Below are 27,886 nucleotides of genomic sequence, written 5' to 3'. Positions count from 1 at the left end.
CCTCTTGGCCTTTTCACAAAGCAACTTTTTCCCCGATGTTGTACAATCTAGACACCCTCTAAAGTCTTATTATTGTAGCCCCAGGATGAAGAACCTTGATTCAGCCCCCATACAAGGGAAGACAAGACTAAAAAAAGAGGTGTTAAGAGGACTCCCCACTCCTTCTATGTCCTCCTTTGTTACGAATAGTGGTGGTAAGAGAGAAAAGCATATACTCCATTTGAATCTGTTCATGGTCCCTGAAGGACCACTCTCACCAGATGAGGGCCCTTTTTACACCCCCTTCGTCTTTTGATTGATATGTGAAATCCGTCTCTGCGCAGCTCTAAAGGCAGTGCCTGTGTGCATCTGAAAGGTGCTCATTGTTGAGTCGGGACCACTTTGTCAAGAAACAATTCTGTTCCCAAGGAAGCCGAAAACGTCTTTAAAAGATACAGGGCCTTATTGTGTACATTGGGGAACTTTAATTTTGTGTGTGAGGTCATTTTAATCCTGATGAATTTTTATAGTAGCGGTTGTAGTTCAATGGCCGGTTGCCCTAATGCTCCAAAGAGGGAGGAAAATAATGGCAAAATGGGAAAGAATGAAAAAACCCACCCACAGGCCTGTTGAAGAATCCTAAACTTAAAGTGTCACAGAGTGTGAGGAGGAATGGTAGAGGCCTTTGTTTATGGACACATTGGGATGTATTTGAGTTCTACAAAGAAGATTCTCTGAATGGAGGCTTGATTTCTGCTACAAGCTTTGAAAATGTGTGGTCTGAGGATAGATTTGCTCCGGGATAAGGTTTGTGGACTAATCTCTAGGCTTCAGAAGCTGATGTGAGCGAACCACCCAAAACATCACCTCTGAACTAATGCCCAAATACCCGAATGTGACACAACGATAGTAAGATGGAGCATAATTATTAATTGGCACATCAGATCTTTATTTTTTCCATAAGACTTGGATAAACTTTTCAGAATAAAAGATTAGTGAAGTGTTTTTCTGGCTGAAATTGGATGGGTCCCCTCTCAGACTTTTCCTTCGGTGTAAACAAATGGTGCTATTTGAGCAGCGGTCCGTCTTTTCATCTGAGCAGTACGGCTGTTTTGTTGTCGGTTTGGCCTCTGGCCCCCGTGTAGGTTCTGACTGGAAGTGAGCCTATTAGGCAGATGAGTTGAAAAGTAAATAAAGACCAGCTTGAAAATGCTGCCAGATTTTGTACATTTTTTTTTTTGTACGATTCAAAGCTTGAGTTTTCAACCTATGACGTTTTTATTTTGTTGCTTGTTTCCAAATGGTGCACCATCGCAGGAGGCGCGCTCATCACCACTGTGGCTAAACTAAAACTGTATCTTATTTGAGAAACGGCAGGGTGAGACCAAACAGCATGATTCATAATGGTTATTTATGTACCATGTAGCTGAAACCCAGCAGGGTGCAAAGGCATGGTCTTTATTAAGTGCATGTCTTTCTGCTTAGTTTCTTCTCAGTCGGGCTTGTAGCCTTCCTTCCTGATAAATATTTCCCATATGGATATTGGAAATACATCATCTTAATGTTTTTGATCATCCTCAAAATAACACGTGTGGGAGTTTGCATTCTCTCTCAAAGCAAACGCGGTACATTGACGTGTTTAAGTTTAACTGGAACATCAGATTGCGCCGTTTGAGTTCCCAGTTTGGTGACAGATCTGCTTCCTATCATCACATTCTAACAGCTACAAACACTAACTTGTTCTCTATCTTTGCTCTGGCTGTCCTTTATTTCTTTCTCTACTCTCTCCTCCTCCCTCTTTTCCCTCTGCTCCGAGGTGCACAGATCCAAATGCGCGATGGTGCATTACTAAAGACACCTGCTCCGTTGATGTGGCCAGGCAGATTGACTGTGTACTCGTGAGTGTGTATTCCTGCATTTATTCATCGGCTTTTGGGCCGAGACTGAGACCAAACCTATCAAACATGTAATGAAGTTAATTTGTCTATTTTTGCCTCAAATTGTGCATAACGGTCTAGTAATTCTGTTCCTTGCGACAAGTTCAAACAGCAACACTGCGATGAATCATCTGTATATGAGAAATACAAACTCTGTTGCCACATAACGGTAAAAGCTGGGGGTATATAATCATGATCAAAATGCAAAAAAGATTAACGCTTAAAAGGTGGAATCAGTTACGTGTCTGTCAAACACACTGCATTCCGTACCATTAATTTAGATTACATTTAAGGAACAGTACACCGTAAAAGGAATATTCAATGAAGGCTGTTGTACAAGATTTTTTTTTTTTTTGGCATTTTTGAAACAAGTGAAGAGGATGGTGAACTTAAAATCAGAGAAAACAACTAAAAGTAATCAAAACTACTCCACAGATATATAAATATTGGTGAAATCCAAGATGTTATTTAAGATGAAATCTTAAAAGTATCAATCAGACAATTTGCACATAGTCCTTTTTGACTTATTTTCAGAGCATGCTTGCCTTTAATGGACATAATGGCTGAAGATGTATCACAGGACAGGGGAGAGAGATTGAGGGGTACAAATGGTAAAAGGCCACAAACCAAACTCGAACCCTGAACTGTCATTTATGAAGTCATTTTATGCTTGTTTTCATTTGTTCTGGAGGATGCTACATCACCAAATTACAGTTCCAGGAAGCTCCAGAAACGTTATTTCAATTACAAAAAACTTTATTGAACTTTTTTATCTGAATCAGGCTGAGAAATTACTGAATATCCCTGAATAACATCTTCTCTGTTATGTTCTTTGAAACATTTTTATAATGGGAGTTGAAAACACTTATGAGGAAGAGTAAATAGAGAGTACTGTATTCAGAAAACATTTTGTTAGCTCCTATCCTGCAACAGATGTTTTAACCTTTTGTAGCCCCCCCACCCCCACCCCCGAAAACATTTAAATGTTACCTCCATTTACCATTTCATTCATTCATCCCTCAAAAAATGGAGAAATTCTTTCCAAGTTGGTGAAAATGGAAGGAGGGAGAGTTCAGTGCCTCAGAGGGTACAATATGTTCTGTTACATTACCCTGTACTTTCTCCCTTTGCTCTGGTGGGAGAAAAGAATTTCTGTTCACATCCCCTCTTCACCCCCCACCCCACCCCATGCCCTGTGTACCCCCACCACCCCAACTGACATACAAAAAAATTCTTATTCACTTAGTATGTAGGTCACATTACAGTGATGTCTAGCTATTGGACATGGGCTTAGATAACTGTTTGTGGAGTATTAAATGCTTTCGCTGCCTCAGCAGCCTCTGCCACTGGTATTTCTCACACAGCTGTGCAACTGAAAGGAGGCAGCACTGCAGCAAAAATCATGTCACATAAATACACACACACACACATGCTTTCACCCTCGGACGCTCTTTGTGTATACTCAAAAAATTCTTGTTTGCATAAAGCATTTGCTTTTCTCCGATTAAAGTGGCTTATGTGTAGTAGAGAAGTGCTTTTGTATTGATGTACAGCAGCATCTGTAAATGAGGACCGGGCTGCTTGAATATGAGGTAAACCCATTGACCTGAGGTGCTAACTCAAGCAGATGAATCTTTGCTTTTCTTTCTTCTTATCCCTGTTTGCTTTGGGTGACCTTGCGCACCAGCCTTGATGCAGTGTGTTCACATAGCACAGGCCTAATGGCTTAGATAGGCCACAGCGCGGACACTACTTTCCACGGAAAACAACCCTTTCCTTCCCAAATTGTATTTGCGGTTCACGATAACTGTGGTGACCTCTGATTTGAAAATGGCCCGGCAAAATTTGACTGGCTTTTTATACCATGAGGTGTTTCTAAGTGTTCACCAGAAGGGCATAAGACAAGAGGGGCACCTCGCTATTGTACATATTTGCCCTCTGATGCCTTTGCATGAAATGAAAGATGCAAGAAGTGTGTGTGTGTGTGTGTGTGTGTGTGTGTGTGTGTGTGTGTGTGTGTGTGTGTGTGTGTGTGTGTGTGTGTGTGTGTGTGTGTGTGTGTGTGTGTGTGTGTGTGTGTGTGTGTGTGTGTGTGTGTTATCCTACCCTCCCTCTGTCCTTTGTATGAAATGAGCCCAGATGGTGATTGATTTTTCAAGTGCTGACATCCCTGCTTGAGAAGCACCCCTCCTTTCCACACACACACACACACACACCCTTTGTGCTGAACAAGTGAGGCACGCTAACATCTCGGTGCCATCATCATCTTTGTGACTGCCAGCAACCATCATTGATTTATAAAAGTATGGATGCAAACAAACAGAAACACACACACATGCGCGCGCGCACACACACACTCATTCAAGCATGAGTATAGATCAAATACAACAAAGTAAAATTTAAAATACTTCATATTTTCACATCGTTGAATCTCTTGATATTAAATTGTTTTAAGTCAGTCATCAAGGAAATGATCGCCAAACATGACGGATGAAAAAAAAAATTTGATTATGTGAGATTATATCAAGTAAATCAGTCAAGCATCCCAAACTGTTAGAATTTGTAGACTTTCTGTGATTTATATTATAGTACATTAAATAGATTAAAACCTGTTGGCGGTGTCTCTCTGGCCTGATTAACTTGTCATGGACATTTTTCAGTACTTCTTGACATCTTTTAGCAGCTTCAGTATTCACTTCATCAATTAATCAAAGATAATTTTTCAATATACATTAAACTTTCCCTTTTTTTATGCTTTAGGAGGGCAAAAAGTGACTAGAGTCATTTTTTGATGTACAATAAATTAGATTTTATTATAACTTGCACATTTAAATGCTGAATCAACTTAAGCCTCTATTTGGCTGAAAGATGTGGAAAAGGTCAGGGATAGAATGACCTTGCGATTAAAGAGAAAATAAAGATTTCATTGGAATGCTCCAGCGGACGGCTACAGAGACAGCAGTGGGGTAAAGTGACAGAGGGCTGTACGCCACAGCAGCCCCATTGAGTTAAAGTGGCTGTGTGGCTAAATGATGTCATTGGCTAACTAGGCGTTCTCAGGCCATTGCCTCTGTTTGCGTGACTAAATACATACAATTAAGGCCTAGGCACTTCTCAATCTCTGTGAACTCATTGTTATCCCCGGGTTCAAGTGCACTGATAATGGGGGCCAGAGGAAAACAGGCGTAGCAGCGAGAGACAGAGAGCTGGTGGGTAAAATAGACATCTCATTATTAGTGGCATTCTCTTTCACCCCAACAGCGCTACTGAAGCCTTGCTCACTCATCTGTACCCTTTTTTCTGCCTGTTTTCTTTTTTTTTTTTTCCTGTGGCTCTTTTCTCTTTGTCTCATTTTTACCTCCATAAAGGGTGTGTGTGTGTGTGTGTGTGTGTGTGTGTGTGTGTGTGTGTGTGTGTGTGTGTGTGTGTGTGTGTGTGTTTTCAGCCATGTTGGTTCATTCATTTATTCGTTTGTTAGTTGGTTTGTCAGTATGATTTCTCCAAAAGTGTAGAGTGGATTTGGTTGACACTTGATGTGAGGATGAGTCCTGGACCAGAAAAGACTCCCGTGTGGACCCAGGAACTTAAAATTATGAAATTACTTGAAATGATTTTGAACTTCCTTTCAAACAACAACAAAAAAAGTCTGTTCCTGTCATCTTAATTCAGTGGTACCTCTACTTACGAATGTCTCTACTTACGAAATTTTCTACTTCCGAAACGCCTCAACAGGTAAGTATTGCTTCTTGTTACGAAAGAAATTTCAAGTTACTAAAGGTAAAAATACAGTATGGGCTGATACTCCCAGCTCCCACAGGTTCCTGAATGCAACATTCTTATAGCTGCTCTGCCATTGGCTATTACCTAGCATCCTGGCATCCCATTGGCTAAAAGGGACCTCTGTGTAGCTAGGTCAGTGTCTATGCAGCGTCCTCCTCATTCGGCCCTTGACCCATGCGGTGTTCTGATAGTTTTACGCAAATATATTAACTTTTAGAGTATTCACTATGGACCCCAAGAAAGTGCCGGAGAAAAGAGGAAAAGAAAAGACAAAATAGTTTTTTAGTCCGTACAAACAAAGCAAGAGATCATAGAAAAGCATGAAAAAGGGATGCGTTTGGTTGATCTCACCAAAGAATATGGCCGTAATGCATCTACAATCACCACGTTATTAAAACAAAAGGAAGTTTAAGGAGTTTAAGGCATAGCGTGGGTGGTTGGAGAAGTTCAGAAGGAGGACTGGAATTCACTCTGTTGTTCATGGTGAGATAGGAGCGCATGAACCAAAGAGGGCAAAAAACAATGAGGACAGCAGTTAAAAGGTAAATGACCGTCATTTTTATTCTTTACTCTATTCTTTGTTTTATACATTATGCACAACGCTCATGTATTGTGTAATAATCTAATTGTAACATGTATTTGTTACATGTTTTGATGCATTTTTATGCTTTATAAAACATTTATGTCTGAATTTTGGGGGGCTTCGAACGGATTAGGACATTTGCATGGAAAATGCGTCTCTACTTAGAAAATTTTCTACTTACAAAATATCTTCCAGAACCAATTAATTTGGTAAGTAGAGGTACCACTGCATATGGTTTAAGACTCATACGTTTGATTTTCGATCAGGCTTTGTTATATTACGGGGAATGTTCAACCTTAGTTGAGGTAGTTGTGTCTCTTTGTTTCTGTGTCCCCCACCGTTGTCCTCTTTCTATATCCAGCTCACTTCTTGCCATACGTTTTGCTGTTTTTACATGAGCGCTGAGTATGACACACACCTTGTTTGAGTGTAAACAACCGTTAATGCCAACTCTAAATGCATCATTAGTCAGTCGGCTGCTGTGAAAGTGGAGAAACCCATGGAAAAGTAGACAAACCAAGACAGAACTAAAAGTGTTCTCAAAGAGCAAATACCTCCTAGAGACCAACTATCCACTAACACTCATCAGAGACATGCAAACCCGCAAGCACCAACACCGTATGAGTGAACACACCTCACTAGACCTTTATTATCTTTGACTTCAGTTTCTATTTGGCAGCAGTCCTGGACGTGACTGAGGAGCAGCTGCAGAAGCATTTTGGTTTTTTAAAAATGAAGAACGCTCACAAAAAGTAGAAAGTCATCCATGAAGCTGGCAACTAAAGCCTCAGTGCAGCTTGTCTGGAGCAGTAGAGGTCACATTATGGCCCTGCTCCCATGACGCATCATACACACACACACACACACACACACACACACACGCACGCACACACACACACACACACACACACACACACACACACACACACACACACACAGATTGAGTGTAATCGTCTAAAGTGAGACTTCCCTGATGGCCTCGACACTTGACAGTGATGCCCTCAAGTCTCAGAGAAAACTCTGTAACTGGAGAACGATTGCTTCTGTCTGTCTTGAGTAACTGGATCACCATACCGTCCTCCCTGCCCACAGGCACAAACACACACACAGAAACACACACAGAAACACACACACACACACACACACACACACACACACACACACACACACACAAAATCACAGTCACACGTTAATGTGCACACAGAAACAGCGCAATGATGTAGATAGTCTTTCACTCAGACACACACAGGCAGAGATACGGATAGATATGACTAACTATTCAGGAAGAGAAAGCGCGCGCACACACACACACACGATCACATACACACACTGCCTGCATGCATGATTGTGTTTAACAAGAGGTGTATTTGAGGCGTGGCGGGCACGGCGATGCGTTCTCTTCCAGTCGTCGTCGGACGCGGCAGCGGTAGCCTAGGTAAATGGATCTTATTTACCGACGCGTCAACACGTGTAAGGGGGCTTACGGCTCATTACTCCAGGCCTGGTCCTCTCCGCTCACACACTGATGGATGGCAAGGGCTGCTGGGAGGAGGTGCAGGTGGTGGGGTGGGAAATAGAAAGCAGGGATGGACATCGACCTTTCCCGCCTCCCTTCCTGCCGCCTCGCCCTCTTGCTTTCGCTATTCCTCCCCTCACTTTCCTCCATCCACTTTTTTTTCTTGCCCCCAGATGTAATTTTCTTTTCAGTTCACATATTCTGTAACTAACTAACACACACACACACACACACACACACACACACACACACACACACACACACACACACACACACACACACACACACACACACACAAAACACTCAATAGGGAGAAAATTGCAGCCAGTTCATGAAAGCTTTTCAATTTGTAGATCTATACATCTTGCGTCTTCACCTGGAAGAAAAGAAAGATCCATCGAACAGAATTTTAAATACACAATTTCTAACAAACAAACACATTATGAACATCATGGGCCAACTATGGAAATCTACAGTATATATTGGGCCCTCAATTTTGACATTTCATCGACAGTAAGAAATGCTCACATATAAGTAAATCATGTTCTACTTCAAGTTTCAGGATACAGGTTTTATGTCACACTGTCACACATATAGTCGTGTGCATCTAAATCCAGACCTAATATCTTTAAATCTCTGGCCTACAATAAAGTTGGACTTAAGTCATGGTTCCTCCAAAAAAAGTGTGCACAGTGCGCCCTCGTTCTTTGCGATTAAGGAATCCGTGATCGAGATTGCGATCTATTTATCTTATTATTTACGGAAATTTAAACGTTTGTGAACCCTCCCCATACTGATATTAAATTACCTTCTATCTCTTTTACCTTTTCCCACACTCTTATCAACTGTTTAAAGCACTTTTGTGTCTCACAAAAGTCCGAGACTGACTGAACGGAGCGCACTCAGCCAACAGAATGCGCGTACGGCATCACGTGACTGCCGACCAAAAATCCGCGATGAGGCAAGGCGCACTGTATCACCATTTTTAAACGGATTTTGGACAGATTGATAGGGAAACTTGACACTGGGAACTCAAACATACTCCCCAGTACTTGAGCAAACCTTTACACTGTCCTTTCACACTTACTACAAAAGCCACATGTTAGTGGGTTTTGTGCCCCAAGGGGTATGTTTTATGTCAGGTCTGCTGCTTTGAAGTCCGTCACCAAGTTCAAAACCAAATCTCCTGCATGCGATAAACTTTCAAACCCTTACATTAACTCCCTGTCACCTAATTGTTACCAGCACACAGACCTGTGCTGTAAATTTCTAACACATACACACACACACACACACACACTCCACACACGCTGCACTACCCACAGAACCCTGAGACAAGTCCATCGCTTTAGAGCTGGTGGAGCATTCCTCTCGTTCATGGAAGCAAGGACCTCCTTATGAAGCGCTAAATTGGCTGCAGATTGCTCTTTAACCTCAGGGTTACACTGCACACTCACACTAACCCGTGTGTGAGCGCACACGTAGACCGAGGCAAGCACACACACACATCAGCACACACCATTTGTGTGGGTAGTTAAAGTCTTAGGGGAAATGGAGTGTGGTTTTTACAACTCAATGGGGAGGTCAAAGGTCGACAGATTTGTAACAATCTCTAAGGATCTGTCAGTCAATGCTAAGATGCCAAGGCAACAACGGCACTCGCGCGCATGCACACACACACACACACGCACGCACACACACACACACACACACACACACACACACACACACACACACACAAGCATGCACGCACACACACGCGCGTACACACACACACATAAACACTTATTTTCACTTTTTTTGTTGTCTTTGTTTTCTGTTTTGTGTTTTTTCCCTATTCTTTCAAATTTCTGTTTAGGAATACATGACAGAGAGTTTTTGTTGTCATTTATTATTTTGTTCTTATTTATTACCATCTTATTATTACTTCATTTTCATTTTACTTTACACAACACAATGCCTTGCAGTCATCACTGAGGGTTTACTCTTCCAACAGTACATCTGGCCTTCTAAACCTGGCGGCTCGTATAGAATTTACAAGTTTTGATTAGTTGTGACACTTTATGGCCCCCACACTGCGCTGAACACCTAAAATTACAGGTGATAAACGTAACCTAAGGCATTATTAAAACATGATGTCAATTTAGAATATTTATGTTATCAACATATAAATATTTGTTAATGTCCGATCTATAATTTGTAAATTTGAAAATACTTAAATATCATAATGGATCTTTTGATTTCATAAAACACATTTTAAATATACAGTAGTACAGTGTTCTTGTTTGCGTGCGTCTTTGACGCACATATTTTGACAAGGACATGCGATCATCAGACAACGTGCGTCCCTGGAACGCAAGCTTTAAATACTTACAATGGAATAAAAATGATGCTACCTTTTCCATGAAATAATATTTATTCAACAATATTTTTCATCATTTTTTTATTTCTGTACTTCAATTTCGAACCCGGAAAATGCCATTACGTTTTGATCTTGTCACAAATCTCATGTCAGTCTTTATTTCTAAAACTGTTTTTTTTTAATGACTACCAGGCTTTAACATCTTGATAAAACTAAAATAAAATTTTACCATTTTTTTCTTTTTACTTAAACAGTTATGACATCGTTATTATTAAAATAAGTAAAATCAACAGTTTAGTTTTTATATTGTACTATTGGCAAAAAGTCAATCCTTGCGTACGCTTCTACCATATACTCTATTCTGTTATTACTTTTGAGATTCATAAACATCATTCTGGGATGCACAAATTTAACTTGAAGCGCATCCCAGGGATGCACTACTTTCTTGAGGTAAAATGAACTCTGGTAGTACCATGTGTATTACCATACTCCATGACTGAGCATTTATGTCAAAACACTCGTTACTTAAATACATTTTACCCATTTAAATAACTAAAATCATTCTAATCTCTTCCAGCCTTGTAAAAAAGCCGCAACCCCCCTGAATGCAGCAGTACCAGTTTAGTTCACTTTGTCTTGGGCTAGGGACCGCAGGGTGGCCGGTTCAAGACCCATGTGGGCCAAACATTTATAGGTATGAACTGGCAGTGGGAGGTGTCACATCCGCCAATAAATGGGGAGAACGAGATCCGGTCTCAGCTGATGTATCCATCCGCCAGCTAGCGGTGGTGTCCCAAAGCATGGCTCGCAACATAATTTGAGTTGGTTCAGCCCGGTTTTGGACTTGCCAATTGCCCAGAAAGGACAGCCCAGTCCCTCGGCTACCCGTTCGGCCCTCTGTAAAACCGGGCTCGCTTTGACGTTCCAGTCCTTGACGGCGTGTTGCATGTCCGTCTGCCGACCCTACTGGAGCAACTGTTCTCTTGTCATACTGTCATAGAAATCAAATTGTAGCTGAGGAGAAAGAGGCATTTATGGTTTTGCTTGCCTCTTAAAATCGGTCTTATTCGATTAAACTTATGCAGATTCTTTTGGATTGACTGTATCATACAACGATAATGCTGTCGGACGTGTCTGACTTATTTAAATTTTTTAAAAATCTTTGATTCTGTATTTTTGCATGCGTGGGTGTGTTATTCTCTTCTCAATACTCCCTATTGTGTACGTTACATGGTGAATATGCTTTTCTACATGACTCACTCTGCTCTTCCAAGAGAATTAAGATCTGCTTGTTTTGTTTTTTTTCCCAAATTACCTTTAACATGTTTGTGTTAGATGGAAAGAGAAGCAGACAGGGAACTTCAAAGGCAAGGAAAGAAGGAAAAGGAGGGAGGTTAATCATCTGAATCAATAGTTGACATTTAAACACAGTTTTTGCGACATTCAGATATTTGATTTTTTTGATAGGTTTTGCAAAGAAACAGTTAAGAGCATCTTTTGAAACGGAACAATAGAGCCCTGGTAGAGGCTCAGTGACGCCTGCCAGCTCTTCCATTGTACGAGCCTATGAATGATTAAGCTACTGTAGCAACAAGAGCAGATCACATTACAGACGCCATTTTGTTAGCTCTCCTGCAATCTTTCATATCTCCACCAGGTTTATTCCCAAACACGACGGTGGTGCTGCGTATATTTATACGTGTGTTTGTGTGTGAAATGGGGGTTGGGGTGCACGCTGGGTGGTATGCTCAGAGTCAATGCCACAAATTGTTGTTAGATGCAGGTCTCTGTCTGCCGTGCGTTTTGGACAGGAAGGTAACGTGTTTGGCTTTGTTCAGTCTTCCTGGCAGCCGGCGCGAGCTGACATCTGTTCCCTCCTAACCACTCAGACTTATCTCCATCAGGGAACACACACAGACAGATATACAGGCGAACACACGCTGTCACACGGAACACACAGACACACACACATGCATGGTTTTACGCAGTCATACACAAAGCCGTAACAATACACACTCTCACTTTGACTCACTTGGACTAATTTTGTGATAATGGAGAGTTAAGTGTGCATTCACACACTTGATGGATAAAAAATCCACAGATCGCAAAGTAACGTAAAAACATGGAAATGCGTGCATGTATATTTACAACATTCACATACAAATGATTTGAACGTATTTATGCATTGGTTCAAAATTACGTATTTAAGCCAGGCTGTTATTTGGGGAAAAAGAGGAGGAATGGGATGCTTTCCTCATGAATTCGGGGGCTGAGTGTGGCAGCATTGCAAATTTTATTGCATCGCTAATTCCTCTCATTGGCAGCTGAGTCCCTGGCAGAGAGGCCTAGGTGTACATCTTAGACATGTGGAATCTGAAGGCAGAGTGGCAGGAACACTTTCCGGGTAGATGAATTAGGAATTTCAGTCAGTTTTGCCTCTCTTAAGCAAATAACCGTCTGCAAAAACCTGCTGGTGTGTAACAGACTGCCTTTTTTTTCCCCTACTGAGATGAGAGGACGAAAAAAAAGAAGGACGGATGGAGGGAAAAGGACAGAGGTCTGCGTGTGAGAGAGAGTGGGGGGGGGGGGCTGTTTGAAATTAGCCCCTCCACTCTGGGGTCCTGGGAAATGAACGTGACACGTCCAAATTTGGTGTTTTTGTTGCAATTACCAGAAAACACCAGATGAATTCTTTGCAAGCCATGTGTGCTGGTTTTGTGTATGCATGAGTTGTGTGATTGTGTGTCTGTGTGTGTGTGGTGAACGCATGAATGTGTGAGCATACATGTGTGTTCATACGTTAGTGTGCAAGGCTGTGTATGAATGTGAGCAGGTGGCAGGCATATTTGAAGATGACAGTAGGGGTCTGACCCATGCCAGGCCCAATAAAACGGCCTTGTGATGGAGCTCATGTGACGCACCGTCCCTGGGGCTCTGAGGTCTTTCTTTTGCACATACACACACACACACACACACACACACGCACACACATGTGCAACACACATACACACAGTGCCTCATTTCCCTCGTGGTGCTTCCCGTCAGATAGAGAAGGAAGCGCTCTGATTGCTGCCGGTTTGTGCGTGGCCTGTGTGTGGTCTGATGAAGACACACGGCTCTCTCAGCGCTAGCTCTACACAACCAAGGCGTCACCTTTGCATCTGGAGCACCAACTCTTTCTTATTTCCATTTGTAACAAGCACCTACGTCTGTTTTGAAATGTTCTGAAGTCTTTGTTTAATTCTAAATTTAAATTACAGTATTTCCCGCACTATAAGGCGCACCTAAAAGCCTTTAATTGTCTCAAAAACAGACAATGTGCCTTATAATCCAGTGCACCCTTAAATATGAAACAGTTTTAAAATAAGTCATTATTGAAGTTGTGCCTTATAATCAGATTGACTTTGTAATCCGGTGTGCCTTATATGTGAAAGGGGTTTAAAATAGGCCATTCATTGAACGTGCGCCTCATAGTCCGGTGCGCCTTATAGTCCGGTGCGCCTTATAGTCCGGTGCGCCTTATAGTTCGGTGCACCTTATGGTTCGGTGCTCCTTATAGTCCGGTGCGCCTTATAGTCCGGTGCGCCTTATAGTCCGGTGCACCTCATGGTCCAGTGCGCCTTATAGTCCAGTACGCCTTATGGTCCAGTGCGCCTTATAGTCCAGTGCGCCTTATAGTCCAGTGCACCTTATAGTCCAGTGCACCTTATAGTCCAGTGCGCCTTATAGTTCAGTGCACATTATGGTCCAGTGGACCTTATAGTCCAGTGCGCCTTATAGTCCAGTGCGCCTTATAGTCCAGTGCGCCTTATAGTCCAGTGCGCCTTATAGTCCAGTGCGCCTTATAGTCCAGTGCGCCTTATAGTCCGGTGCGCCTTATACTCCCGTGCACCTTATAGTCCAGTGCGCCTTATGGTCCAGTGCGCCTTATAGTCCGGAAAATACTGTAAGCTTTTCCATAATAACAGAAAAAAAGAAAATCATTTTTGCAACCATATATGTTTGTGACATTTGAAGTACGTCAGATAACTTTAACCAGACTCAAATTTAGAAATGATAAAAATCAGAAATCAACTGCTGGGAGGTCATTTTCACAACTGAAACATTTCCTTTCATGTTGCCACGTCTGTCAGCGTTTTAAGACCTCATGCTAACATATTCTAATCCCCACTGCTGCTCTGCTCTTCAGCTCAGACCCGGTGGGAGACATTCTTTATTTCATACGTTTGTCATCACATTTAATGCTGGTTCAAACATGTGACCTCCCATCATCCTCAGGAAGGAACTTCATTTCAATTGAGCTTTGTTGTCTTTTGTCTGGCCTTCATTGGTGGTAGACTTTCAGTTTTTAAGACTATAGAATGCAATAACTTATATCTTATTTGTTTGGTCTAACCCTGCTGTTCTGTGATTGATTACATTATTTATCTTTGAAACCTCTTAAATCCACTCATTGTTTCTTTGTATAAATGAAACACAGCTCAAAAACAGAAGAAAGAACCGCTTTTGATCTTGTTAACTTTTTTGCCACCCCTACAAACGTCAGAGCTCCACTTTGGCGTCCTAAATCATAATAGTGTGGTCACACCCCTGCTTGAAACTTTAACTATTTTGTAACCCAGGCAGGTTTAGAAGTAAGCGCTAAATATATTCTGTGTGTGTGTGAGGCTGACGGTGTTTCCATCATAGATTTCCTTGACAGTGATGCTGTGAGGCGGACAAAACTGTCTCCGAGACAGAGAGGTAAACAGGTTGGGGTGTTAGCTGTCAGCAAGACAGACATCCATCTCTCCTCATGCTCTATCATGCTGCTGGGAGCATTTCATCAGACAGATACGGAGCGATGGTCTTGTTGTAACTGTGTGCTTATATTAAATAGAGGATCTCGACAACTTCCTTACAACTGCATATGGCAGATTCACTCTTTGTAGCTGCAATGATAGAGGAGCAGTTATTATAGAACAGCTTTATTAACCCCAAAAAGCTGCAATCTGTTCAGTACATCTGTGTGTCCACCACAATTATAGATGGAAACACAAGCATGTGTATGATCTGGTCACTCTATTGTACGTACTACATTATTTCAATTCAAATGTATACCTTAAAAAAATGGTCTGAGACATTAAATCCAGGTTGCTAGAGTGAGGTCATTTAATAAATTGTTGTTTCAGGTATTTAAGTTACTACACCATGATTTAAGTTGGAAAAAAAGTTTAGCTTGGATTATTGCTGAAGTCATCTGTTTCAGTTTTATCCATCAGTTGTCTCAGGACTTGATTACAGCGGAACGCCTGAGTCACGCTCCGGTGGCGTCACGATGGTCGAAGCACAAATCAAGGATGAATTATCAAATTAACAAAATGTGAGAAAGTCAACAAAACCAGGCAGCAAGCACGTTTCTTTTGAAGCCAGGAGGTGGACAGAATAAACCCGCTGACTCGCACATTAAGTTTGTTACTTATTCTGAACTGCTTCAGTTAAATGTGTAGAGGGACATTTTTTGCCAGGTCCTATTTTTCTCATCTGTTTTGCTTTCTGTTTTACATTTGGTCTAAAGATCTTTTATGGCTGTTCTTTAAGTTCGAAAAATGAGATTCGTGTTTTAATTGAGTGTAAATTATTGTACAGGGAAAATTTTCACATGTAAATATATGAATGTATTCTTCAAACAGAAAACCAGCATGCATTTCCATGTGCCGCAATTAATATTCTTTTATCAAACGAAGTCTAAAGACTGTTTTCGACACAACAGATCAGGCAAACATCAGGTATCTAACGTGTGGGTGAATGATTGATAAGCACATTTCCAATGACAAGTGCTTTTTTTCCCAGCTTGTTTAATGTCTCTACTTATTTATTTAAATTTATAATCACAACAATAGAAAAATTGATTGGTCTTCAGACCCAAAATCATGATATCATATGTCTTCCTTTTTTAGCGTTCTTTTTGTCAGTGAAATTTTAATTCTTCACCTGACATGGAATGTGTGGGAAGCACAAAGCAAAAGGAAACATATTTGTGTAGAAATGGTGAGAATCTAATTCTGCCGCTTACCCCATTTTGGACCCCAGTTTCTGATTTGATTTCCATTTTCTGCATAATCTTTTCATCAGCATATTCAAAGTTAATGTCAAGAGCTATTCTTCCTGCATTCTCTTCTTGTTTGTGTCCTGCAGGATTAATTCTCAGCAATTTGGTAAGTTTTCATTGGAGTCAGTCGGTATTTGCATAATAATCTGATATTTTTTTATTATTATTTATGACCAAATGCACTTTGGTTTCGACTTTCTCACCAAACTGGTTTAAGAAACGGTATTTAGATAGAACGTGTTTGTACAGAATAGGTGCAGAGATATTTCATGAGGTTCCACTGGAAGATGCCAGCAGCTGTGGGTGATGGTCCTAGAGAACCGATTCAAAACCAAAGGGCAAAAATAGACAATAAAGATCTTATTTGTACCTTACGACACAAAATAACTGAGATGATGCTTATATATTATTAAAATCAATTTAATTAATCGATCAAACGTCAAAATGGGGTTACTTTAAGGACATATTAGGAACCATATGATCAGAGGATAGGCATACACAAACCCGGTGTTCTCACCTGAGCCCTGAGGTCCAACATGTGTCTGAATCCATTTAACAGTCAGCAAAGGTAAAAAAAGTAAATAGAGCCCAATGTGAACCTGTTATACAACCAATGTCATCAAGATCAAGTAAAGTAGCAGCAATATCCAAAACAGAAAATCCAAGTTTTGGTGTCTACCCCCACCTCCTCATCCTGTGGACTGGCTCTAGAACAATGTCACACTCGTCCCACTGATCCTCCCAACTAACAAGAGTCATCAAACTTAAATCTAGAGGCTGAACTTGTCCTTCCCAGGGCATCAAACACAACACTTTGTCATGCTGTATATATCTGGGTAGGTCCAGATGAGACACATCAGGCTTTAATGTACCTTCAATGGAATTACACAAGCAAATGCTTGAAAGGTTTGACATGTGGACTTAGGAGGCCCGCAATTTCTAGTAGGACTTGAGTACTATTCTAAAGGTATGGGCAGTATTTATTTATTTATTTATTTATCACAGTTTCTCACAAGCAGCCCTTCACAACTCTTCTCGTCAGATCTCCACATTACAAATCCCCAACTCCAGAGAAGACCAGGGTTCCAGACACTCAGCCATGGATACAATATTTTGCTAGAGAACCTTGATCACGACCACCTCACCCTATCTCTTCTCCATCCCAAAGCATCTTCCATAAACAATGAAAAGTTAATGAAGAGGTAACTTAATGATGTAATGAATATAAGAGAGTCCAAGGTCAAAGCTGGTTATAGACTAGAGATGGGCACAAGACGGGGGCAGGAGATAACATATGGTTTTATATACCTCTCTGTAGCACACTCACACACACACACACAGACACACACACACACACACACACACACACACGTACTGTATGTGCAGTGATATTATTAGAATCTAAATATTGTCTGTCAACTGGCTGATAACAGTCCCGGGTTTGGAGCTGTTGGCACAAACGTTCTTTATAGCTCATATATAACCTATAGGGTCAACTACCACATCAGTGGCAGCTTATGGTATGTATAGTAAGAGCATGCCATGTTTAAAAATGTACAATATCACACATTTGAGCTCCTGGGTGAAAAATGTTTATCACAACCTTGGTGCTCTTTATACTACATAGACCTATACTGGCATGAGTCATTAAATGCATGGAAAGCAAATGGGTAAAGGACAGAATAAGATAAAGATCAAACCCAAAATAATGTTATCATTGGATCATCAGTGGATGACGTCCTGCACCACAAGCAACAAGGGTCAGTGTGTGATAGATGTGCATGTACAGTAAGTGTGTGAGGCTATACGGGTGTGGGCAGCAAGAGAAAATGAATATTTGTGCATATGTAATGTGGACATTTGGAGCAGCATGTGTAGGCTCTTGTGTTATCATATGCGTGTGGGGTTGTGTGTGTGTGTGTGTGTGTGTGTGTGTGTGTGTGTGTGTGTGTGTGTGTGTGTGTGTGTTGTCAGACAGGGTTAAAGCTGTAATTACAAATGAAAGACACAGTTTAGTGTTTGGTGGAGGCAGGTAAGATCTTTAAACTCACGTGAATGGCTGTTTTTGTTGGTTTGTACAGTATGTGGGCAGGAGTGTGTTGGACGTGTGTGTGTGCATTATGCTTTTAAATGATGAGTAGATGAAAAACACTTTAAAAAAAAAGTGTGTTTGTTCAGCAAAATCTCTGAATTGGGCTGAAAATACCAACGGAACATATCCGATTCATTATTACATGGGTGCAGTCGTAAGAAAGGGCACGGGCAGCGTGTGAGAGGGTAAGACGATAAGGAAATGAAAGAGAGGATAGAAGTTCTCTGCATGTGGGTTCCCAGCAGCCAGGTGCTCTTAGTCTTCGATCTGTTTGGCCTCCACAGAGCTAAAGAAGTGTCTACACCTCACTTTATCCCCTTATAGCCTTTCACACCACAACATATGAGGGAGGATGTGAAGGGAGTGAGGGGGGGACTGAGGAAGGGCTGAGTGGAGGAGACGGTCAGGGAAGAGAAGTGTGGAAAGGAAAGTACCTGAAGAAGGAAAGTGGGTAATGAAGATTAACAAACGGAGTAATTGAAGGAATGTGTGCTTTCACACTGCAGTAAGCAAAGTTTAAGTGTACATCCTGCTACAGAGAGGCATCGCAGCGAACACACACAGCCTGTCGTACAGTAAGGATGAGTGAAAAGGCCAGAACCCGGCCGTCATACTCTGTTTTAGAATGAATCTGCCGTATCTCCGCTGGGAAAATAAGAAAGCTTTTTCACGTGTTTCTCGTTGATGATGATTTGATCAGCGCATGCTCTTTCTGGCCATGATGGCATCGACACGTGTCTCGTCTCTCCTTACATCCTGTCACCGCGAAAGGTTGACTTTGTAAAGAGTTTCTTAAAGGTTTTAAAGCAATAAGATGTTTAATTTTATTTCACTTCTCTGCAAAAATGTGCAATAGTCATTTTAGTACAAAAAAAAATCATCCCCATTACACCTTGAATGAATGCTAATGAAGTGATGGGCTCTTTGCCCAGAGAGGATCTATGCACAGGAGAACACGTAGAGACATCAAACATTGATGCAATGGGAATGTATGGGATGTAAAGTAACGGGGATAAAAGAACTTTGTTCGTTTAGATGTCAAAAAAATGGATAGCTGCTTATTTTTACTACTCGCTCTTTCAGGAATTATCCAGCCACTTTACATCTTGTTAATGGAAGGACTGGAATTTTTGCTGTGTTAAAAAGTTGTCGCTTTGTTTAAAGAATACATACCTCTGTATGTCTGCAAGTGTAGATGAAATGTGACGATCTTGCAATGAAATGTAGGGATTCTTCCGCAATGTTTTTCTCAGCAACAGATTAAAAAACAAAGTAGTGGGATGTCAGAGGACACAAAATCCATATTTGAAGTGTTTTTAGACGTTCAATGGCCTTGCAGCCAAGCACCAACTTTGACCGGAGCCTTTCTCCTAGTTTTTTTTCCTGTCAATCTCTTCCCTGTGCTAAAAGCAGAAGACACTAAACTTAGGTTCCCCCGAGGCAATCTGCGATCCATCCGATCTGCTGTCCAGCAGACACAGTAATGCACTGGCACTGTACAGCACTCTAACGTATAATATCATAAGCATGGATTCTCCATTATTAGATGAAAAGAATGGAATATCTGCTGTGGGTGTTTTTGTGAAGGTTAAAGAATTTTAATTGAAGACCCAGACTGTTTTGCATATGATATATCATCACCTGGGCTGCATTCTCAATTTAATACCCATAATGTGTAGCCTAATGCTATTTAGGTATGGATTTATGGTTTATGTTTGTGAGGCATACTTTAAAAAATAAATAAATCCATAACACCTAACAATAGAAATAAGATCTATGTTCTTTATTCTCCAGTTTCAGGATACATTTGTCTTCAGACTCCAACTCGGCAGCTGCAGCCACCTTCAGAGTCCAACTAAGCATATTAGACCTGCTGGAATGTTTGGAGACATAACTGCTGACGTGCTTACAGGTTCTACCGTGCTGGCCGCCCTACGTTTAAAGTCCAAGCTAAAGCTGCCATTGGTTAAGTTAGAGAAACAAGCAACATAAAATTCCCATCGGTTTCTCCAAAGACTCCTCGATAACTAACACATGATCGCGCTGACAGTCGTTCGGTTCCAGCTGGAAGAGTTTGCCACCTTCAACAAGCTCTTTTACCTTTTTCAGTCTGATAAATGCTCGAATAAACAACTGTGTTAAATGTAACAATCACATAAACACAAGCAAAATAGCCGTCAAGAATGCACCTCAGTCCAAAAATGCTGCCTGGCCCAGCAGTTACTGTTTACTGCTGTTGGAGTGTGTGTGTGTGTGTGTGTGTGTGTGTGTGTGTGTGTGTGTGTGTGTGTGTGTGTGTGTGTGTGTGTGTGTGTGTGTGTGTGTGTGTGTGTGTGTGTGTGTGTGTGTGTGTGTGTGTGTGTGTGTGTGTGTGTGTGTGTGTGTGTGTGTGTGTGTGTAAGAGTGCGTGAGTGTGTGTGTGTGTTGGTTAGCTTTTAAACAAGTCTGTTGTCGCTGCTGCAGCAACACTCGTTCTTTGGCTCTGGGCTGTTTAGGTTGGATATTCGACAGATGTTCTCTCTGAAATGAATGAATGATGACCCAAAAATGATTTCACTGTGGATGTGAAAATGCAGCACATCATTATCATTGCTAACTGTATCTAACAACACATGTCTCAAACACGTGTGGAAAATCCTGACAATATAGGGAGGGACATGGAAGTGTGATACATGTGGCTGTTGGCCTTATCTAGCAGGTCAACGTCGGGACACTTCTTCTCTACCTTCAATGAAGTTCTTCTACAACAAAGCATCACTTCATTATCCATTATTTTAACAGACCTGCCTTCGACTTTAGTGACAATGCTGTAGACCAGTGGTCACCAACCTTTTTTGCACCATGAATCCAATTTGTAAACTTTATTAGTAGTATCCTCATAGCACCATGGCAATGCTTGTTTTATGTTGGTTTTGCTGGCTTGGGAGTTTCAGTTTAGCTGTAATAAACAGTAATCCCTCGTTACTAGCAGTTACTGCGCTCTAGGAACCACCCACAAAAACTAAATTCCGCGATAAAGCGACAAACTATTGATTTTATTATTTACGGTAATTTAAATGTTTATGAACCCTCCCCCATACTGATATTAAACCACTTTCTATCTGTATTACCTTTTCCCACACTCTCATCGACTGTTCAAAGCACTTTTGTGTCTCATGGAAGTCCAACACTCATGGAACGTAGCGCACTTCCGGATGCCATCAGCCAATAAAATGTGCGTACGGTATCATGGGACTACCTACTAAAAATCAGCGTTGTAGTGAAGCCGCGTGTGTTGATGCACAACTGAATATATATACGTATATATATATTTGTGTGTGTATATATATATTTGTGTGTATATATATATATATATATATATATATATATATATATATATATATATATATATATATATATATATATATATATATATATATACCTGTATTATGTCTTTGCGGCCGGAGCGGCTCCTTTAAGAAGGCGGTCATGTGACCGAGGCAAGCATCTTGACAAGCGTAAAGAGTGACTCTTTGGTAGATGTGGATGAGAGAATCCACTCATTTTCTAATTAAAAAAAAAAACATTGTTAAGAATCAGATAACAACTAAAACAGAAATAATGTTCATTCTGTATTCTTTCTGTGCGGCTCAGTACCGATTGACCCACGGACCGGTACCAGTCCATGGACCAGGGGTTGGGGACGGCTGCTATTCATACGTCAAACGTATGAATAGAAAATTCAGCTCAACACCTGTGGGCTTTGGAAGGATTTTCACGTGGGCTGGTTTAATCTTTGCATCACCAGCCAGTCAGGATGGCTTGTGTATGTTGAGCGCCATGTTAACTCAGGGTCATTTATAAACACTCAGTTTCCCCTTCAAATTCCATTAAACCCTGTAGGAACACAAACACACTCTCCAAAAAGAAGCCCCGAAGCAGCAGCATTAAACAAGTGCTCTTATTTGGACGCAAATAGTGTGATCTTACTCTCATAAATCACCCTGAGATTGCACACTTGGCCCAAGCAAATGTGGGTTTCAGGTTTGTGCACCCCCTTCTGTAAACAGGTTCTCTTTTCGACGAGTCGGTATGTGTGTGTGTGAAGGCTCTGTTTGTGCATATGTGTGTGTTTGTCTGCAAGGTTACTGTGTGAGCCATTTTAAAAAGAGTCTTGCTGTAATCAAAAATAATAACTGCTTAAAGCGTAAACTCTTCCAAAGCCCCCCCCCCTCCCTCCACAACCCCCACCATCTCCTTGAAGTATGAAATAATATTCTGTGTGTGGGCCCGGGCCGAACGCTGAGAACGCAAACATTTCACAATAAAGTTGTTTAAATAAAGGCCTTGGCATAGATGACTGGGAGATAGAGGACATGCTGCGTTAATTACAAGCACCCGTTAAAATAAACCACCGGTATAAAATATGACTCTCTCCCCCTCTCCTGTTCTTGGGGATTTGAACCTATAAAATGTCAGAGAGGTGTGTACCTCACATGTGCTGTTTGGAGACCAAACACAATAGCAGCCCTTCTTTTTTTTTTTTTTGAGATTGGAAAAGAAAGATAGAAAAAGAAAAAAAAGAGCAGAAGAGGGCAAGATCAGCAAGAAAAAAAAAACAATACACACACACACACAGACACACAACAGATCTGTACAGTCAACAAAGAAAGCAGTGTTTATTTTGCATTTACAGACTTTATGAATTCCTCTTGCCCTTGCCTCGCTGTTGCGTTAACTGAACGGGAAAATAGCCGAGTTAATCGCTTGATTTATTATTCTTTAAACTCTGCTCTGAAAAGTAATATAGTATAAAGGCACAGTAAAGACACTGGTGCTCTGCCCTCTGTATCCGTTTCAGCCCTTCCCTTCCAGAGGTGTGTGTGTGTGTGTGTGTGTGTGTGTGTGTGTGTGTGTGTGTGTGTGTGTGCGTGTGCGTGTGCGTGTGCGTGTGTGTGTGTTTGTGTCAGTGAGTAAAGTTACACTGCAAAAAGAGAGAGAGGCAAAGAGATGGATTATTTTTCCTGAAGCATGGATTTAAGTTCCTGCTCTCTGCTGCTGGGTGGCCCACTCCTCTTTAGCCATGTTAACATAAGAATAGAGGGGTGGCCAGAGGGGTGAGGGGACGGGTGGGGTAGCTGGGGTAACTGGTTTAAATTATTCTGCGCCTCCGCCGCTGCATAGCAGGAGCTGTTGTTATCCACTTAGAACATCAGACGATTTGTTCCTTCTCCCTCTCTCCTCTCTCTCTCGCTCTCGCTCTCAACCCCGTGGGCGTCTTCTTTCATGACCCTTTGTACCAGCGTTGTGTTATAACGCCTGTCCCAGCCAGGGCGCACCACCTTTCCAGGCCAAAAAAACAGCTTCCCCATCATACTGCATTAAATAAACCACTTGCCGTTTTTGCCACGTAAAAGTTCCACGTCTTGTTTTTTAAGTCGTATCTTTTTTTTTGTTTTTCTCGTCGTGAGGGTGAAACGAGCCAAACTAATCAAGCTCCATTCCAGTGAAGAATTCTTACCTCAAAAAAAATAAAAAAAATAAAAAATCTAAATATCAAATGTTAAACTCTCCGTACTGCTGGGCTGTCATCCAAGCTTACAGACGAACGCCGTGATGCTCGCAGGCCCAGATGAGGAATGCAGTTATGACGAGATATTTGTATACAATCAGCCTGCGCCTTGGAACGGGAGATGGTGGTTGAGCACAGCTTAAAGACATCTGGATGCGATGAAATGCCATTTGTCTAAACAATCAAGAGTCTTACCACAGCCACCCAACGTGCATCGTGCTTTTTAGTACATACTTGTGCAATGTGCTCCAACAGAAAGCATTATTGACAAATATTTCATTGCGACAGCCTCATGAGATCTCAAAACGAGATTTTTTTTTTTTTCTTTTTGCCTCATTCCAGCTTTCTGCTGTAAACATAAAGCATTTTGTGATGGCCGCGTACTTAAGGATAGATGAGATGCGATTCATTTTTGAACCGGCGGTGGCATTTCATTATAAATAGGACTGAGGCAAATCAGTGAGATTGTAATCTAAATGCTTAATTTTAATGCTCATTCTTCTAGTCAAAAAAGACGGGGGTGGGGGCGGGGGGGGGTGTTGAATAGAAAACAGTCATATTTTGTGGCTGACCACCAGACAACAACTGCAACAATGCAAGAGAAATTAAATTGAACATGACAAGAATAGCAACGTTAACAAGTCACAATGGTTTTTCCATGCAGGCTGAAGACACAGACACCCACATCCCCAGATATAGAATGAGGCGTCATATGTCAAAAGAAATGTTACACCTATAGATTTCTCCTTAATTCCATTTAAACAAATGGTCCGACCAGTCATGGCAGCCAGTGCTGTGACATTGGCAATGCTGTATGTGTGTGTGTGTGTGTGTGTGGAAAGTGAAGGGGGGCCCGGCAGACATGACTGGGATAATAAGCGTCATGCAATCTAATCAGATTTCTAAGAGGAATTGATTGTTGTTAGGCAGCCGGTTGCAGGAGTGGGGTTGACAATAAGCTGAAATTTAAGTGTTAATTTTTATGCTAATCCTCTGGCATGTCTATGTGATGCAATTTTGGTCCAGCAGCCCCCTCGACTTTGCGCCGCGGATATGAAATTGTCCCGTGCACAGAGAAAATGTCAGCTTGCCAGAGCCTGAAAGCTCGTAATTTATTAGGTATGTTTCTATTAGTATGTGTCACAGTTGTTAGGGAGCCACATGCGCAGGCAGGCAGCCACACCACATCGTTCTCTTCCTCCATCACCCCCCCCCTCGCTTTCTCTGCGTTTCGCTCTTTCTTTTCCTCCACCTCAACTCTTGATCGCCTTTTCTCCATCTTCTTTTCTCCCCATTTTGCCATCTACTTTTTTTTTTAGCACGCATTCACATTCAAAAAACTACATGTACACACACACACACACACACACACACACACACACACACACACACACACAAGCACACACATGTGGTGATACACACCATGCTTGTTCTTAAGATGGTCTCGGCTCAGTGGCTGCTACACTGGGGCCTTAATGTATTATCATATATCGGGTGGTCCTTGCCCTCTGGACAAAAGGCTATTTAATACAATTTAATGACATTCCCAAGATTTGGGGGGTAGGAGGGGGATAGAGGGATAGAGAAGGGAGAATAAAAGAGAGGGAGGGAAGGGGGAAAGGCAAGAATAAAAAAAAAAAAAGAAAGGCTGAGGCCCAGATGAAAATAGCATCTGTGTTTTTCATGGCTCACCCATGCAAACATCGCAGTGTAAAATGCGTGACTTTCCCTCCACTTCTGTCTCTACCTGCACAATAAAAAGGGATTAAGGGACGCTGCGGAAAGTAAGAGTAGCTTTTCAAAATCACTTTTTATCTTCTGTTAGTCGTGGATGAAATCCTCCCGTGTTGAAGTCCAAACAGTAACACCACAAATGGAAATTCTCCATTCTATACTCAACAAGTCAGAACCCCTAAGTGAAATGTAATACACTTATTACGATCACACCTTGTGATATGCATTCTATGCATAATATAAAATGAGTATATGTCATCTTGAATTGAGCAAAATACATTATTCTATTTATGGAGGGCTTTTTTTTAACGATATTTGTTTGTGTTTGTTTATTTTTTGATCACTTATGTACTGACGTTAACCTCTGGAGGTTAACTTAGAGGGATGGTGCCAGGAAAAAAAACAAAACAAAAAACAAAAAAACTTTTAAACCCTGATTTAAAAGTCTTTTCATTCATTTCAGTTAAGGGAAAAAAAAAAAAAAGAGTTTGATGTTCTCTTTCATAATGAGCCCACTCCCAAAAAACTGATGCTGTAAGTTCTACCTGATCCAGCCTTTATGTTCCACTGAGTATAAAAAGGTCACAGTAAACAGTGTGTAATAGGATGGGACTCACAAATGATTGGTTGATGGCAATGAATCAACACCTGGATGCTGTTTTGTTCATGCCTTCTGTTATTGTAGTTATTTATTTGAGACATAGTTGCTTTGTGCCCCCCCCCTTAAAGAAATAAAGTAATAAATGAAGTCCAAATTGCAGGTACTTATAGGAAATAGAATGCAAAAATGTTATTTGTGTATAATTATAAGAAATAAGAGAGCAATCAATAATACGACTACAGCAGTTCTGTAGCTCACAGCTCTCTGAACAATGGCCGACAGCTAACACATTGCTGCACATGATTGCTGTTGTCATGTCACTTTGTTGCCATTCACCTGACGGGTGTGTGTGTGTGTGTGTGTGTGTGTAAAATAAACCATTAGACCCCTGACCCCCTCCTCAACTTGCTGCCTGTTGGTTTGATCATAGTGGAGAGCAGAGCAGATGTAGGCGTCTTTGCTGCTGTTATATTATCCATGTTAAGACAATTTTTCAGAAGTGACCAAATAGCAAGTTTTCAGAATGCTTTAACTTTAGTAAAATATATTCAGATTCTTTCAGATGAGTGATGGGCCTGGATAGTCGGAATAAGAATGTTGAAAATACTTTTTTATAAAGTAGAAGAAATGCTCATTTAGCTGTTATCTGATCATTTCCTGTAACTTTTTCGGGGTCACAGGGGGTCGGACAGGACTCCGACCCAGCTGACAGCGGGTTAACGTTGAAGAACACTCACTCATTGATTCCTCAAATATTAGGAAGTCATTCATTACCATATAATTCATTCAGGGCAATTCTTATTGGTTTGTTCTTTAGTGATGTGGTTGTCCTTAACGTAAGACGTGTGTCAGTGATTTTTTTTTTGTTTTTTTGTTTATCTGACAATTACAAATTGATTCTTTTCTATTTAGTAATCTATTGTTTGGTGTCTCCTGCTTTATGTTTGAGACTGTGCTCCCTGCTCATATGATGAGTGGTACTGGAAAACTAGTCAAAACTGTACTCAGCGGGCCCAGAAAAAAACACTGAAAGGTTTGGATGCAATTCACATATAGGTCAATTAAATGCAACAACATCTGCTCTCTCCCTACCATTTGCATATGGCATTCATATGTTAATGATGTCCCTTGTTTTTTTTTTGTTTTTTTTTTCCTCGTGTGTATGTGCATGTGTGTTTGTGTGTGCTATTTGTTTCTCTCTTGTGTATTTTTTTTTCTGTACTTCCTCCCCTCCTCCAATTCTCTTTGTATAGCCAAACAAAAAGAGATGCAGAAAATTTGGATTCATACTTTGCTTTTTGAAAAAAAAAGAAAAAAAAAGACACGCCCGTCCTATTTTCACTTCCTCTTGCCTGACGATTAAAGGGGAGGTTAGACGAGTGCCACAGTTGTTCCATTGCTGTGCCCCCGATTTCGACAAGAAGCCCCTTTAACAGCAGAGAAGACAAGGCCTTCGCTCTTCCCCAAGCAGCTTAATGCCTTATAAATCAATGATGACACAGATGGACTAGCGATAATCTATTTAGAATGCCTCACAGCAAATATTGTTGTGCAGATGATTAGACAGCCAGTTATTTTAACTCAGACCCGTAAACCAATCTTCTGCTTATCATAATGCTACTCAGTTTCACCATGGCAATTTGTAATTTTTTTTTTTTGG

General features: G+C 41.1%; 1 protein-coding gene across 6 annotated transcripts in view; it reads left to right on the top strand.

The window, feature by feature from the left end:
- The window catches only part of znf536 (zinc finger protein 536), a 214,369-nt gene that overhangs the window by 52,395 nt on the left and 134,088 nt on the right, over positions 1 to 27,886 (top strand). The gene's annotated exons all lie outside the window — the stretch shown is intronic.

Source organism: Antennarius striatus, chromosome 1, assembly GCF_040054535.1.
Source record: "Antennarius striatus isolate MH-2024 chromosome 1, ASM4005453v1, whole genome shotgun sequence".
NCBI lineage: Eukaryota > Metazoa > Chordata > Actinopteri > Lophiiformes > Antennariidae > Antennarius > Antennarius striatus.
This window is presented reverse-complemented; position numbering and strand designations above follow the sequence as displayed.